This window comes from Pelodiscus sinensis, chromosome 21, assembly GCF_052426305.1.
Source record: "Pelodiscus sinensis isolate ZL-2025 chromosome 21, ASM5242630v1, whole genome shotgun sequence".
Taxonomy (NCBI): domain Eukaryota; kingdom Metazoa; phylum Chordata; order Testudines; family Trionychidae; genus Pelodiscus; species Pelodiscus sinensis.
The window spans coordinates 18,833,902-18,851,423 of NC_143072.1; the positions used below are offsets into that span (position 1 = coordinate 18,833,902).

The 17,522-nt window shown below is 49.9% G+C and overlaps 1 non-coding gene and 1 pseudogene across 1 annotated transcript; one reads left to right on the forward strand and one right to left on the reverse strand.

Annotated features, from left to right (window-relative positions):
* Positions 1 to 10,723: 10,723 nt before the first annotated feature.
* On the forward strand, positions 10,724 to 11,015 carry LOC149521917 (signal recognition particle RNA). Its single transcript, XR_016347691.1, has one exon.
* A 294-nt stretch (positions 11,016 to 11,309) lies between these two features.
* On the reverse strand, positions 11,310 to 11,583 carry LOC149521918 (signal recognition particle RNA; annotated as a pseudogene).
* Positions 11,584 to 17,522: the final 5,939 nt, after the last annotated feature.

Below are 17,522 nucleotides of genomic sequence, written 5' to 3' on the forward strand. Positions count from 1 at the left end.
TTGTCCTATCCTCAGAGGCCAAGGAGAACATTTTTTCTCCCTCCTCCTTGTAACACCCTTTTAGGTACTTGAAAGCAGTTATGTCCCCACTCAGTCTTCTCTTTTCCAGGCTATACTGTTGCATAAAAAAAGCCTCCGCTTGAGCTTACTTGATTTTACACATGAATTTTCTGGAAATGCACTAAATTGTAAGGTCTAAGGTTTTAAACGGCAACTCATTGTAATCTTTGTCAAACTTTGCAACGATCTGTAATCTTTATAAAACCTTGCACATTTATAACTCTCAGCAACTTTGCTTTATAAGTTCAGAAACTTACAGTAAGCTCCAACTTTGTAATCTTTAACTCTCAGCCACCTTCCTTGTAACTTGCTCTAAACTGCATTCTCCCCTGAGTGAATGAAGAGAGGTGTGTGTGCGTTTTGAAGTTGTAATGCTGAGGTGGGAGCACATGGTGATGAGTCATCAGAGACTGCTGCTTTGCTGGATAAGGGAAGTCTGGGCATGCTCACTGGTAACAAGGTGTATGAGTCACAGGAGCCATACAGGCACAATATAAAAGGAGAGGGAACACATGTGAGACTCCCTCTCTCTTCCCTTGCTCCTGAGAAACTCCTTGCTACAGCCAGTGTCTTTCCTGACCAGCTCCCCAGCCATGATCAGCAGACAGACTCTCCAGAATCTACATGGCTTGGCTCCTTCTGCAACCCATATGCCTATGTGAGTGTGTGAGTGCCTGAGGGCAGGAATGAATATATGTAAACGAATGGAGGGGTGTGTGTGTGTGAGAGAGAGAGAGAGAGAGAGAGAGAGGGATAACTGGTTCCCTCTTTAGTTTAAACCTTTGGTGATAGCTCTATTTTTGTAGTGCTTATAGTGGAGTGCTAATTCCTCAAACAATAAACTCATGCTAGTGTAACCCTGGATGGTCTCCAGTGGGAATATTTTTGGGGGATAACATATACAAACCCAGTTTTTTAATCTTCCCTCATAAATCATGTTTTCTAGACTTGTAATGATTTTTGTTGCTCTTCTCTGGACTTTCTTCAATTTGTCCACATCTTTCCTCAAATATGATGCCCAGAACTGGACACAATAGTCCAGTTAAAGCTCAATCAGCATAGAATAAAGAATTTCCTTGCGTTCTTGTTTATGACACTCCTGCTAATACATCCCAGAATGATGTTCCTTTTTTTTTTTTTCAACAATGTCACACTGTTGACTCATATTTGACTTGTGGTCCATTGTGACCCCAAGGTCCCTTTCCACAGCACTCCTTTTTAGGTGGTCATTTCCCACTTGATACGTTTGCAACTGACTGTTTCGTTCTAAATTGAATAGTCGGCATTTGTCCTTCTTGAATTTTATCCTGTTTACATCTAGGGTTGCCAGATGGTTTAACAAAAAATACTGAACAACCCCTTCCCTCCTCCTCTCCCCTCCCCCCCCCCCCCCCCGCAAAAAAAAACACTGGGAAAAAATTCTGTTGAGTTAAAAAAAAAAAGGGGGGTAGACCAAAGTTGCTAAGCAAAAAAAAGGGGGGGGCAAAGTCGTTAAGCAAAATCTGCACCACTCTGTCCAGTTTGGGACCACCCACTAACCGCCAATGTACCCACCCCTCTGCCTGACCCAGTCTCCCCATCCCAATGCACTCCTCCCTGCCTCAGAGCCAGGCACCCCTAGTGCCCCCCCATCCCAGTGCATTCCCTCCTCCCCCTGAGGCAGGCATCCTCAGTGTCAGGGGCCCCCACTCCAATCAAATCTTCCCCCTCCCCCCTGCAGAGTCAGGCAAGGAGGAACAATCTGACTTTTAAAGTGGCTGCTCCTGCCACCCGGTCCGGCTGCCTCGGCTCGCATCATATAGAGGGAGGCATCACGTGGCCAGCTCCCGGCCTCTGCTGGTCACGTGGGCCAGAGCAGCATGCACTCCGCTCCCAGCCCAGCCCGGCGCCCCCCTAGCATGGCACCCAGCACAGGGGCGGATATAGGGCGGGGCGAGCGGGGTGGCTGCCCCGGACCCCGCACTTCAAGAAGCTCCGCGCATGTGCCGTGGCAAAGGGGGGCCCTGCAAAATTGGGATACCCTGGGCCCCGCAAAATGGTCATCTGTCCCTGGCCCAGCAAATGCCCCCTCTTGCCTCCCCTTCGCTAGACTCTGCTGCGCTCCTCACTCCTCCCACTCCCCGCTAGACGTGGCAGGGGAAAATTGTCCCTGCAGGCTTCCATCCCAGGGAAACAGGAAATACCGGACATTGCACATGTCTGTTATTTCCTGTTTTTTTTTTTTACCAGACAGAGGCTACAAATACCGGACTGTCCGGGTGAAAACCAGACACCTGGCAACTCTATTTACATCTGACCATGTCTCCTGTTTGTCCAGATGATTTTGAATTTTAATCCTTCCCCCACAAAGCACTTGCAACCCCTCCCAGCTTGGTGTCATTTGCAAACTTTATACGTGTACACGCTAAGCCAGGGGTAGGCAAACTGTTTGGCCAGAGAGCTGCATCTGGGCAGGAAAACTGCACAGCAGGCAATGAATACAGGATGGGGACAGGGAGTGTATGAGGGAGTGTGGGCTCCAGTTGGGCTCTGCTTACTCCGGACAGTTCTGGGGTGACAGCCCAGCAGGACTAAGGTAGACTTCCTGTATGTCCTGGTTCTGCATGGCTCCTGAAAGCAGCTGGCATATCTGGCAGCAGCTCCTGGAGGTAGGAAGGGAAGGGAGAGTTGATAGCAGCAGTGCACAGAGTTATCTTTAGGCACCACATGGCAGCTCCCTTTGGCTGTAATTCCCTGTTCCCAGCCATTGGGATCTGTGGGGGTATGTCTACACTACCCCCCTAGTTCGAACTAGGGGGGTAATGTATGCATACCGAACTTGCTAATGAAGCCCGGGATTTGAATTTCCCGGGCTTCATTAGCATAAAGCCAGCGCCGCCATTTTTAAAAGCCGGCTACACGCAGCACGGACTAGATAGTTCGGATTAGGAAGCCTAATCCGAACTATCTAGTCCGTGCCGCGTGTAGCTGCGCGGCACGGGGTTCGCACTAGCCGGCTTTTAAAAATGGCGGCGCCGGCTTTATGCTAATGAAGCCCGGGAAATTCAAATCCCGGGCTTCATTAGCAAGTTCGGTATGCATACATTACCCCCCTAGTTCGAACTAGGGGGGTAGTGTAGACATACCCTGGGGGAGTAGGGTGTCTGCGGGCAGTAGCTGCACACAGAGCCCTCTATCTCCCATCCCCTCAGCACACACACCAGAGACTGCAGGGACATGTCAGCTGCTTCTGGAAGTGGCATAGGGCCATGGCAGGCAGGGAGCCTGCCTTAGCCCTGACATGCTGCTTGACTGGTAATCCCATGTGCTGGGTTAAAAGTCCTGATGGGTCGGATGTGCCCATGGGCCACAGTTTGCCCACTCCTGCTCTAAGTCATTATCTAAAGCATAGATGATATATCGAACAGAACCGGACCCAGAACTGATCCCTGTAGGACACCACTTGTTATGTCCTTCCAGCATGACTGTGAACCATTGAGAACCATTGACTTTTCCAACACCATCTTGGTTGCATTTACGAACTACCTAGTTCGTGCCGCGTGTAGCCGCGCGGCACGGGGTTCGAACCAGCCGGGATTTAAAAATGGCGGCACCCGGCTTATGCAAATGAAGCCCAGGAAATTCAAATCCCGGGCTTCATTTGCAATTGTGGTATGCCTACATTACCCTCCTATTTTGAAATAGGAGGGTAGTGTAGACATACCCTGAGTAAGGTCCTACTCTGTCACTGATCTTCCTCTTGCTTCTAATGTCTTTGTAGAATGTTTTCTGGTTATCCTTTATGTCCCTAGTTAGTTTGATCTCATTTTGTGCTTTGGCCTTTTTAATTCTGTTATACTTGTGTTATTTCTTTAGATTCAGCCTTCGTAATACAACCCGGTTTCCACTCTTTTTGATTTTTAGACCTTTGAAGATCTCCTGGCTAAGCCAAGGTGGTCTCTGGCCATACTTCCTACCTATCCTATGCAATGGAATAGTTTGGTTTTGGGCCCTTAATAATATCTCTTTGAAAACCTGCCAACGACCTTCAGTTGTTTTCCCCCTGATGATGATAAATAAATACAAAGATTTCAGGGTCTATTCAAAAGCATCTGGCAATCCAGATTTCCTCATGGTCCACTTACTGACTATACCTGTACTATGGTATCATGTTCCATCCTAGCCCATAGTATCTTCCTTTCAACAGGACTTTAAAGAAAAAGAGGGAATTAGTCTGATTATTCTTGGCTGTACTGACATTATTAAAGACTCAGTAAGATACCAGTGAACAAAACGAGAAATTCTCTCTCTCTCTCTCTCTCTCTCACACACACACACACACACACACACACACACACACACACACACACACACGGAAAGATTTTGTTCTGAACATCACTGGCCAGCTTTTCCAAAGCAGCTTCTGACTTTGCCAGCCCAAGTTTATGTTGCTGCAAAACCCTAAAATGTGGGCCTCTAATTTGCAATTGCCATTCCAAGGGATAAGTTATTTAGAAGAAGCAAAGGGGATCTCGTGAGTAAAGCAGAACAGGGAGTTGGGTGTTTGCGGCGCCTGTGATTTACAGAGTGACCATGGACAAGTCACCTGATGTCTCTATGACTCTGTTTCACCAGATGGGAAGGAACATGTTAGTATGCTATGCCACAGTGGTTACAGAGTCTTAATTGGTTAATGTTTATAAAGTATGTTGAGATTCTCAGATGGAAAATCCTACATATGATGGTTTGTATTTATAGGATCTATGTTTTATATGGGATTTTTAAATGCCTCAGTGAGGAATTATGGGGCCAAAACAAATTGAGTTTGGTCTTCTAATGGCCTCTCACAACCAGGAGAGTGGAAAAACCATAAGATCTGGACTCTTATGGTCTCAGACCCATAAATAGCTCTTTGGCATATGGAAACACACACACAAATAAATATACTTTATATTTATATTTATGTTCCTTGCCATTATTTGCATGTGCAAGTGACATATGCAGGGATGGATTTTGTGTATGCCAAAAAATTGGGTGTGAAAAACTGAGAGAGTCATTTAGTACAGCATGTTGAGTTTCATTTGGAAACCTTCAATTAGACGACAGTCAATTACGCTATGATTTTCAATTAGTCTACAGTGGAAATCTTGGGGAAAATTCACTAACAGGTTGATTCCAATATATTGATGCCAACTAATTATTAAGGGAACAATCCTACCTCAACACTGGGTGGGGTGGATTGCATGACATAATAGGTCTTTTTACTCTTTTCACCTCTCTACTTCTAGAATTTGATAGTCTATCGCTTCAGACTTTACAAGAATGAATATTCAGTCATGCTAGCTAGGGTTTTGACATGCTGGTACATTCCCCCATAAGTAGCTAACAAAAGGTTTCTTTTCTCTGTTTCTTCAGACTGCAAACAATTCATGGCACTTACTTTTTTTTTTTTTTTTTAAGTAAAAAGCTTTTCAAAAAATACCCACCAATCTTGTCTGCTATGAAATATATGACCTTTCACGTCTCTCAAAAATCACTGGGATATTACATGCAAATTTCAGTTTTCATTAAAATACCCATTATCTCAAAACCCCATTAATATTCACTACGAAACAGTACCTAGAAAAAAAATGGAGAAAATCCTTATTCTTGTTAGAGCTTTATGCCTTTCCTTGTGTGTGTCTGTCTTTTCCTTGCTCCCTAAGCTTTAGACAGCCTATTTAAATGCAGAATTGTGAATAGCACTTGATAAAAAGAATTTAGCAATCACAAAAGGTGTGGGACCGATACTGCTGGAAACAGAAAGCTCCTCTCTGCCCACTGTGCAGACTTCCTGGCCAATAAGGTTCAACACCCAAGCTGGAAGACCACCTCGAGAGCAACTTCACTCATTGGCTGCTGGCCTCTGCTGAGACTGCCAATTAATGCTGCCTTTGGTCGTGATTTTAGTGGTACAGAGCCCTGTCCGCTGGGAGAAGAGCTGAGACCACCAACCTCATTTCACATACACCACCAGATGGATACCACTTTCAATCAGGTTCGGATTAAACCAGATGAAAAGCTCTCCAGCCCTTTACCATCTCTCTGAGCCATGCAGTCCCCTGGAATGAAGCACTGCAGTAGGGATCCCAAGAAATAGGTCTACAAATCAGTGATTTATTCGTAGGGGGAACACCGGAAATTCATAAACCCTCTTAAACATCTGATTCCCAGCTCCAAGCAGTCAGTAACTTTCCAGCCAGGGAACATACTTGTCCTATCCTCTCTGTATGTTTTCTGCTTTTCATTATAATTTACTAAATTATACATTACAATGAGTTATTTATCGCACTCGGCAGCTTCGAGCTCTTTATATGGTTCCCCCTCCTTCGGCACTTCACAGAGAAATCACACAAATATGTGACTGGCACTGTCCTAGTTCAGAACACATTTCTCTTCACGTGTACAGCACCTGTGTGCATGGGCTGGGAGGCTGCAGGAAGACCCATTCTGCACTAAATTAAACCGCATCTCTTGCCCCCAGGATACTGATGTCTCTGCCTATTACTCCTCTCCTTGTGGTCCTTCTATGGATGTCAGGCAAAGGGCAGGGGGGAATAAAAATAATGAGAGCGAGAATAAGGGTGGGGGGGGGGAAGGCAATTGGAAAGCACAGCTGGGAGCTCCGATTCTTCTTGCCGTAGACACACTGAATCCGTGCGAAATATTAGCCTGGTGCCCGAGGAAGGTGGAATCATACATTGAAATAATTGCCAATTTGGTTTGTGGTCTTTGGGATTTTTTGTGACACTCTGGAAGGAAGGCCGGATGGTCTGAGCCAATGTAATTCGTGGATCAAGTGCCAACTCCATTGAATACCACATTTTGATCTATGAATCTGCAAAGCAGTTGTGCTCCTCAGAGACAAAGCCCAGGGTAAAGTGGGTGAGCGCTTGGGACCTGCATTCTCGATGGAGGGGGTCTGGCTATAGAACGAAGTCCCCGAGATCAGGCAAATCCAGTGTCTGGCCACCTGGACAAAACATTGTAAAGTCTCCCTCTGTGGGAAGTCTGTCTACCCGAATTCCACTCACAATTCAAACCCTCCTTTTAATCCCCAGTCCCTCTCACCTCCCCTGCTGCCTTCCCTGCAAAAAGCATGCGTCAGAGATGCTGTGATGTCCACCAGGAAAACTGTTAGTAGTGATTGTATCTGGAAGGCCCGGTGCTGGGTGTCGGGATAAAACTCTGCGGGTGCAGTTGTACTGCGGCTAGGTAACTCCCGGCGTGGGCAGACGTGCACGTGGCAGCGCTGATCAGGTCGGTGTGCTAAAACCAGCAGTGTGGCTGCAACCGGACAAGCAGGGAGAGGAGTGAACGCCATCCTCTCCTAGCCGCTAGGTGTGGACTCGGGTGGCTGGCATGCATTACCCGCCGTCTTGCCTGGGCTGCACAGATCTGCCACTCAGGCTGGTAATCAATGGGAGCTACCCTAGCACAGACAGGCAGAAGGTGGCTAAGGCACTAGTTTGGGACTCAGGAGATATGGGTTTATTCTGCCACCTTGACACAGATTTCCTGTGTGCCCCTGAGCAGGGAACTTAGTCTCTGTGCCTGAGCTTCCTATTTGTAAATGGGAGATAATCCCGCCCACCACTTTAACCTAAGGATCTGCATCAGACCCCGCATGAGCCCAGAATCTAGAGGGGGAGGGGGACTTATGGGACCTGGTATCCCTTGGCTGTCCCTCCCAGGAGGCATAGTCTTGAATCCGCTCCTCTGGCACCTCTGCTAAGACTGCGAACCAGGCAGCCCACCAGTGCCAGCTGCAGTGGTCGTTTACTCAGTGGGGAGTTCCGGCAATCTCGTTCCATATGGATCACTCGATCCTTGCCAGTCTTTTCAGGGGAAATCCTTGTCTCATTGAAATCACTGGCAAAACTCCCATTGACCTCTAGTGTGTTCACCATAGACCCTATCTGTCTCCGTGGCCCAGAAGTAAAGGCCCTGTACAGTTTCATACAGCCTGTTGACTGATACCTCCCACCCTCCGTTCCCCACTCCCTGCCTCCAGAATTGTGCTCAGGGCAAGTCCCAACTAGCCCTGTCCCTAGGATGTGAGCCTCATCATGTCTAGTCCTGCCAGAGACCCGACACACTCGGTGCACCGGCTTGCTCCTTTGTAGCGCTGTAAATGCTTACAGACGGGCATTGGCTTTTCTTGAGCCTACGCACGCCACTGGCCCATGTACATATTTTAACCTCTTCTAAAAAACGAGCTTCTATTCTGTCTTTTTAAAAAAATGCTGCAGGAGCCTTGATTTGAAAAGGCTGGGAGCATCCTGTCTAGGGCCTAGGCACACCACTGAGGAAGGATGATGGTGAGAAGTGTAGCAGATCTGATTGTCTTCATTAACTCCTTGACTTCACTCCCTCTCTAACCCCCCTTCCTCTGCTGGCAAGATTTTCAGTGGGCGAAGGAAATCTGGGACGGGGAAGCTGAATATTTGGCAAAGGCTCAAGCTGGCAAGAGGGCTGCCGCCAGCCCCGTGCCAATATCTAATATACAGCGTGTGTATATTTACATACCTTCAGGCCTGGGAGTCTCCGTTTGGTAGACAGTTGGCACAATCGCAGGCTTGACTGGGAAACACAAACTGAGACTAACTTGAAAGTTAGCCCAAAAAAAGGGGGTGGGTAAAGAAGGGAAAGTTGGCGCTGAAGCTGGGTCTGCACTATAAAATTGGAAAAAAAAAAAAAAAAGCAGGTGGCATCAACTCATTGAAGTACTGATGATTTTGTGCACCTGCTGTAGCCATGGTGAGCCAGCCACAGGTGCTCTGCACGACAGCTCCAGGTCTATACTAGGCTGTGTCTAGACTACATGCCTCCGTCGTCAGAGACATGTAGATTAGACACATAGGCAAAGGTAAATGAAGCCGCGATTTAAATGATCGCAGTTTCATTTACATTTACATGGTTGCCGCACTGAGCCGACAAACAGCTGATCAGCCGACAAACAACTGATCAGCTGTTTGTCGGCTCAGCGCGCTAGTCTGGACGCTCCCCTGCCGACATCATAGCCCTTTGTCGGCAGCCCCGTTATTCCTCGTGGGATGAGGTTTACCGGGGCTGCCGACAAAGGGCTTTGATGTCGGCAGGGGAGCGTTCAGACTAGCGCGCTGAGCGGACAAACAGCTGATCAGCTGTTTGTCGGCTCAGCGCGGCAGCCATGTAAATGTAAATGAAGCCGCGATCATTTAAATCACGGCTTCATTTACCTTTGCCAAAACAACAAATCTACATGGCTCCGTCAACGGAGCCATGTAGTTTAGACGTACCCCTAGTGCTGTTCTCAATCGTTTCAGGTGCAACAGCCTCTGGGTAACCCACAGCTCCTGGGACAGCTCCCACAAACAGCCCCAGTTGGGGTATTTTACAAGGGCACTGAGGGTGTCCCGGGAAGTAAAGGTCAAATTCTCACTCATAGACTCATAGATTTTAAGGTCAGAAGGGACCATTATGATCACCTAGTCTGACCCCCTGCACAGTGCAGGCCACAGAATCTCACCCACCCACTCCTAGAATAATCCTCTCACCGAAATCTCAGATATTGAAGCCTTCAAATACTTTGAAGACCCCGAGATGCAGAGAATCCTCCAGCTGTGATCTGTACCCCATGCTACAGAGGAAGGCGAAAAACCTCCAGAGCTTCTGCCAATCTACCCTGGAGGAAAATTCCTTCCCGACCCCAAATATGGCGATCAGCTAAACCCTGAGCATGTGGGCAAGACTCACCAGCCAGACACCCATTCGATAAGCAAGTCCCACGGTTCCTTCTTCCTTGGGCTCTGGAATACAGGGCCTCCGCCTGTGCCCTGTCGAAAGACAAGTTAAGTGATGTGGCCTCAAGTGTAACCCTTTGGCTGAGCACAATGGCCCAGGCCGCAGGCATGAGTCATCCCACTGCGCGTGCAAGGGCGCAGCTGGGCACGCAGTTACCTGAGCTTGACTGAAAGATGCCAATATGTTGTGGATGCATCTGCTGTTGAAAAGCTAGGCAGGGCCCTGGGCTGTGAGTCAGGAGCTCTGAAGTCTGTTTCCAGCTGAGCCACCAACATGGCGTGTGACCTTGGGCAAGTCACTTCACCTGGGACTTCTTTTCTCCATCTAGTGTTGGCCTGTCTGGTCTATGTAGAGTGTTTCATACCGGGGCTGTCACTCACTATGACATACAGCACTTAGCAGTCTGGGGGCCCTACGTCACTTCAAGCAGGCATTACTGTGCCGCAAACAGAAAATACTAATAATGTCATAGCTCTGAGCCCTGAGATCTCTCACACACATTTCTGACCCGGTTCCCCTCTCCCCGGCCCTCAAACTTCCCAGCAGTGACTGTTTCAAGGCTGAACATGGCCCAGAAGGGCCCCCCCGAACTGCAGACGACTCAAGCCTCAGCCTCCAGCAGCGCTCGGAAAAGAAGCGCCAGCCTGTGTGTGTCCTGGCAGGTCCCCTCTCCCCCCAGTGCTCCCAGTTTGACCAATGGGAATGGAGCCCCCGAAACACCCGGGGTCCTATATGGAGGGAAAAGGGATTCCCCCGCCCCTTGGATCATGTGCAGGGAGCGGCATTAGCCCAGCTCCCTGGTGCCCGCTCTGGCCAGCACCTCAGAGCTGGAAGCTGAAGCCTTGAGCCTGCAAAACCAGCCGGGCCTCGTGGCGGGTGTCTGGGATCCCAGCGCTCGGGGAGGCTGAGGCCGGCAGATCGCTTGAGCTCAGGGCTGCAGGGGGCTGTGCCGAGCGGGTGTCCGCACTGAGGGCGACATCGACATGGGGGTCCCTAGGGAGCCGGGGGTCCCCAGGTTGCCTAAGGAGGGGCAAACTGGCCCAGGTCGGGAACAGAGCAGGTCAAAGCTCCCGTGCCGCTCAGTAGTGGGATGTCGCCTGTGAACAGCCCCTGCAGCGCAGCCTGGGCGAGTCAGGGAGACCCGGCCTCTCTTTATGCGGCCCTCCTCCCCCGCTGCAGAGCCCATCTGGGGAACAGGGGAGCCGGAATGGGGAGGGGGCACAGAGGGGTCGCAGCGCTGCTTCCCGGAGTCTCGAAGGAGCTGGAGGGCTCGCAACTCACGTTTCTCTCCGAACCCTGCAGCCCGTCTAGTGCGCAGGGGCCCTGCTCCCTTTCAGGATCTCTGGTGAATGGGAGCCCCCGCTGCTCCAGTCCGGATCCCAGCTGTGTGTTTGGCCTCCATGATCCTCCCCCGAGGCTCTGCAGTGGGGGGGGGGCGGCATAAAGAGAGGCCGGGTCTCCCTGACTCGCCCAGGCTGCGCTGCAGGGGCTGTTCACAGGCGCTATCCCACTACTGAGCGGCACGGGAGGTTTGACCTGCTCCGTTCCCGAGCTAGGCCGGTTCGCCCCTCTCCCTGGGGCCCCCATGTCGATGCCGCCCTCAGTGCGGACACCTGCTCGGCACAGCTCCCTGCAGTCCAGAACTCCTAAGCTCAAGCGATCCGCCAGCCTCAGCCTCCCCAGGCGCTGTGAGCACAAGCACCCACCACGGGGCCCGGCTGGGTTTCCCTTTTCCCGCTTGCACCTTCACACTCCGGGGCTGCACGCTGGGCTTGTGCTGGCCACAACCGGCCCCAGGAACTCAGCTCATTCTCCACAATGTTATTTGCGTTACGGCGCATCACAGCGAGGTGACAACACCGGACACGGGTCCTTGGGCCCAGCCCCGGTCCGGAGAATGGGGCGCAGGGCTGCGTGAAAAGACATCGGGTTTGGCTCGGGCCCTGCTAGTCACGGGCGCGCCCTGCTCTCCATTGGCCCCAGAGTTTCCACCTGCTTCATTGCTGACCTGGCTCCCCTCGCCCTTGGCCCCCCAAGAACCCCCAACCTACCGCAAATCACCGCATCGACGCGCCTGTCGGACCAGACAGCACTTCAGCCCGACAGCGGGCAGCCCCTGGACTGCGAGACGCGACCCACCTCAGCCCCTTGCGGCGCACGGGAGGGTCTGGGCCTCATGTGGGCAAAGGCCTCCCAGCGCCCCCTTTAAGCGCCGCTTGTCAGTTCTAAGCTTTAGCCACACGGGGCAAGACTGAACCGTGAGATCCCTGGGGCTGAGCCCCGTGCGCCGCGGGACACAGACTCGCACCCAGGCCCGTGGGAAGCCTGGAGGCTTTATACAGAGCGAAGCGTTTCAGCCCGTGGGAGGCTACTCAGGTCCCGGGGGCAGGGAACAAGGTGTCACCAGGGCCATGGTAGGGAGCGGGGTTGGTGACACGTGCCCAGAGGATCCCACCTGGCGATCCACTCCTGTGCCAGAGCCAGTGTCCCTGTTCCACCTGCCCTTAGTGCAGGGCCGGCTCTAAACACCAGCAAAGCCCCCAGTCCCACTCCACTCATGCCTCTGTCAAAAAAAGGGGAGGCAGCCAAAAAACGTTTTGCTTGGGGTGGCAAAAAACCTAGAGAGGGAGACTGTGGAATGTCCATCACTGGAGATATTTAAGAGCAGGTTAGACAGACACCTGTCAGGGATGATCTAGACGGTGCTGGGTCCTGGGGACTGGACTCGATGACCTCTCGAGGTCCCTTCCAGTTCTACGCGTTCTATGATTCTATGACATTAGCCTGCCCAAGCTGTGGCAGTGCAGGAAGGGTGCGCTGTGTTCCACCGCAGAGCAGAGGGACTGGACAGAGCCTCCCTAGCTTTCCCCCTTCCTACGGCCACCCGTTTCAGCGATGGATTTGAATCAGAGTTGCAGTGAGAGCGGTAATTTTCCAGGGCAGGAAGCTGGGGAATTCTAACCCGAGTGACTCATTTGGAAAAAGAAATTGGTGTGTTCCAATCAGGACTATTTCAGAGAGAGAGAGAGAGAGAGAGAGAGACAGAGACAGAGACAGAGACAGAGACAGAGACAGAGACAGAGACAGAGAGAGAGAGAGTGTGTGTGTGTGTGTGTGTGTGTGTGTGTGTGTGTGTGTGTGTGTGTAAGGGGGGTTTCTTTTCCTTTCTCCTCGCTTCCAAACCAGCTCCGCGTGGATGGTCTTTATATGTGCAGGCAGCACGAAGCAGGGAAGAGATTAGTATCTGTCTGCCTGCCGAACACCCGGGGTACAGAGACAGACGAGCAGATGGCCCTCCTTAATCTCGCCATCCAAACTGTCACCCCGGCTCAAGAAAAATAGGCAAACCCTCCTTGGCTCCATTTCCTAAGGTCTCCCTCCCTGGGCTGCTGTGCGACGGTGAGCCTGCTTGCAAGTGCTGGATCTGTGGGCAGGAGGGGGCCAGCTCACTGTTATGGGGACGTGTCTCCGTTCCTAATCTAGCTCCAGCTTGCTCTGTCTGAGGTAAAATTGCTTGGGGGAGAGGGGTGGCACATGTGCACTGAGCAGTGACACAGTTAGGAGCCCATAGGTGCACCTGGGTCCTAGCCCCATTTCCACAACTGACTCACCGTGCAAACTTGTGGGAGTCCTTCAGCCACTCAGTGCTTCCGTGACCTCTCCCCCCCACGAACGACATTTCCCAGAAGGGGCTGCTATGAAGCTTAATTAATTGGCTGTAAAGCTTAATTAATTGTTTGAGATGCTGTGACAAAAGGAGTTATCAGAGCACCATTTATGTTATAGAAGTGACCAAGGGAACAAATTAAAACCCAGGCCCTTTTGTGCTGTACAGTAACTAGCGGGCAGCCACTGCCCCATTATTAATTATTATTATTATTTCTTCTAATATTAGAGGAAGCATAATTTGGGGACGGAGAATGTGGATTTCCCATAATCAATTTTTTCCAGCTCAGCAACAGTGGAACTGACCTGTCAAGACAAATTATTGTCTCCGGAGGCTCGCCTCTCATTCCACCTACCACTGTCCCTCTGATGCTACAGAAATATCCAAAGCCCTAGTTATTTTTATCAAACTATTGGCCAGAATGGAACCATGGTTAAAACTGGTGAAACCAATTCAAACAGATCCTGGTTTTCCTTCACTCTGTGCAATGTATGAAGAAGCAACAACCTGGAATGTTGATACTCTTCATCTTTTTTTCCCTGCAAACTTCTATGATCTTTGATAAAAACAAAGTTTAACCCTTCCCCGCCCCCGCACACCCACGGAAACCAAGACACAAAACTTCACTTTGAGTCATAAATTCTCAGCATGGCTTTTGCCACAACCTACGATAACAATACTTCCGTCTGTGGTCTTCAAAGCAGTCGGCAAACACTGATTCCTTAAGCCTTCTTGTTTCATGTGGCATGCAGGTAAACCGAGGCACAGAGCGCACGAGCGACTTGCTCAGTACAGGCTCTCCCAAATTGTTTTGTTAACAGGCTTCAGCCCTGCAGGAGCAACTCACATTGGTGGGGGAACGGTTCTAGTCTCATGGCCAACAAGGATGTGCAATGTGGTGGAGTCCACCAAACTCAACACCCGCCAACTGGATAAGGCTAGTGATTTTCAACCTGTTCAATTCTGCGATGGATTCAATTTACAAGTGAAAATTTCCAAATATCTGTACTGGTTCTCTGAATCACTGTCTCTCTCCCTCTCCCCCATCCTCCATCTTTATATCATCTTCGGCTATTAAGGACTATATTTTAAACACATTTGAAATAAACTCATGGTTTGTACTCTAATCTTGTTTGTCTATATCTCGCAGCATGACTTATAACAAGCTGAGGGTTTTATTTATTGAAGATACGGAATTTGCTATCTCCAAACATCCAGCTCGCTCATTATTTCATTTTGACTTTTTCAAAACCGAGGAGATAGTGTAGCGCCGTGACATCAGACTATGATTTATACATAATAGAAATCCACAAGCAAGGGGCAAGCCTCTGTAATTCTTCCTCTCCCTTGGACGCCACATGGACACTGGGTCCCCTGATGGAGCTCCAAAGAACATTCTCTCTGTAGAGCAGATTAATTGTTTTCCCTAGGATGACTCACTTCCCGGTACCTACTGTGCTCAACGTAGTAGGAAGGGTCTGGCAATTCTTCTCCTAAGGCTGTTGTTGTAGGGTCCTCGTGGCTTAGCCACAACATCTGCAATTACAACAGCCAAACTATAGACAATTTGGCCTCATTCTTGCTGACACCAGGTGTTGGGTAGCATAACTCCTTTGGGCCTGATTCTTCAGTCTTGTGTTCACACCCGACAAGTGGGCTAGGAGATTACCACATAGAGCGGGTGTGTTTTACACCCACTTTGCATTGCTATAAGCCAGGCGTGGGGAACCTTTTTTGAGTCGGCGGCCACTGACCCAGAATAAAATCAGTCATGGGCCGTACACAAGTGAGAAGAGGGGAAAAAAACCCTCACTGTGGCCCCCACATGAGAAGGAGAAAGACTCTCCCCACATTCCCCTTGCACACCGCCCAGCCCAGTAGTTTTGTGTGCTTCAGCGCCACGGGGTGACAGCGGGGGGACTGGAGCATCAGTGCAGGTTCCCCAATGCTGGGGGTGAGCCCCAGAGGCCAGATTCAGGCAAGCCGAGGGCTGCATCCAGCCGCTGGACCTGAGGTTCCTCACCCCTGCTATAAGCGATCACAGCAGGGGCACAGCAACAGAGAATGCGGCTGTGACCTCAATGGAGTTTCTCCTGATTTAAGGCAATGTGAGGGAAAGAATGAGCAGGCCCCCTTGGGTAGAGTACACTCACACACTGTTGAGTTCTCAGGTAGCAGGCCGTGTACTTGTACCTGGGCAGAGCCAGGCGCGTGACGCACCATCTCATTTTTAATGACCCCTTCCTAGTTCATATATACAGCACTAAGATCCCGCCATTCAAAACAGCAGATAGTCACTTTTTGCACAGCAGATGTTTCCTTGAATCCAAGAATCTCCACACAGCTTCTACACAATTCCAGAGGTCCCTAGGCCTATCGTGATATAGGTATGCATTTTTATACCCATTTAACAGATGGGTAAAACTGAATCGCACCTAGGTTAAGACCAAAACTGTACTGTAAGCCAGCTCTTCAGCTGGTGTAAATTAGTGGAGCTCCACTGACTTCAATTAGCCCAGTCTGTCAGGAATCAACTCCCCAGAGTCCTGAATGCCAGGCCCTTTCTGTAACCATGCGGCCACACTGCCCAGCGTTACCCCTCTAGAAATCGATCCCTTGACAGGGAGACAACCCATCAGTGCAGAAGTAATCATGTCTGTGCTGCAAAACTCCTCTCTCCTTTACCGAAAGCAGACAAGTGAGTCTCTGACTCTTGCTCCCTGCACCACAAATTTCCAGGCTCACCCGTGAGAATCCACGAGACCCCAATAGGAAACGAGGTTATTTTTTTTTAAATAAGAGATGGAAACCGTGTCTTGGTGTCAGACAAGTGGAAAAAATCCAGGACCAAGAGACTGCAGAGCCTCTCCACTTCAGACAGCAGGTGCTCTCCAAGATGTGGTTATGGCAACAAAATAAATGACGGATAATTGCTTTTGTGACAACTTGCCAATTAAATTAGACTCAGCAGAATAACATAATGACAATTTGTTATGCTCTGGTGGGCACTAACATACCAATCATAATTAAATGCGATGACTGAAATAGAATGCTGCTCTACACAGGAATATATAACCCCAATTCTCTCCCAGTGAAACATTATAGGTTCGGTCTTCATTTTAATTTCGGGAGGATAATAGCATTAGCGCACATCAGAATGAGCTTAGAATATGCACACAGGCGGCAGCCCAGGGAAGGAGGCCAAGCGGAGGACAGCAGAGCTGCTTAAGCTCCTGAGTCCCCACCAAAACACTCCGTCTGCATGCGTGCCTCAAAACAGTGGGGGACCCCCTCAGGTCACTCGGATCCTGGGGGGATTCCCAGATCCCTGAACAGAAGGAGCAACCAAACAGAAGCCAGCCCGGGTTTTAACACAAAGCCTACAGCTCTCTGAGTCAGGACATTGTAGCGTTAGTCAGGGCGGTGCAGTGGCGTGTGCACTGCAGACTCAATCAGTAAAGCCCTTATATCCCCCAGCAGTAGCTCTTAGAGCTTTGATTTCGTGAACTCCCATTAACTGGGAGCACAACCCAACACTCCCCTTTTTCACTATTCCCTGAATCACTTCACAACTGGGCCCTGCTCATTCAAACAACGACGTAGGGAATTACATTCATCTCGATAACTGAGCTACCGGGTTACCCACACGGTCCTATGGCTCCTTAAAGACTAACCGATGGATTTGGGCATAAGCAAAGACCCTCTCCAGCAGATGCATTCAGATGAAGATACAGATTAATATGGCTACCCCACTGATACTTGTCACATAGTCCTAATTATCATGCAGTAACCAGAAGTGAAATTCACCCCTGCGTAGAGGAACCAGCAAGAGACCTTTGTGCCGGTTAAGTCCCATCGACACTCTCTTTTGGAAGCTTACGTGTTGCCTAAGGTTTGTGCCGCCTCTCTGCGCTGCATACATGTCATTGGGCAGAGTAAAGTTTCACTTGTTTCCAATATCTTTGGACAGTGGAGTACTAACCCGTCCATG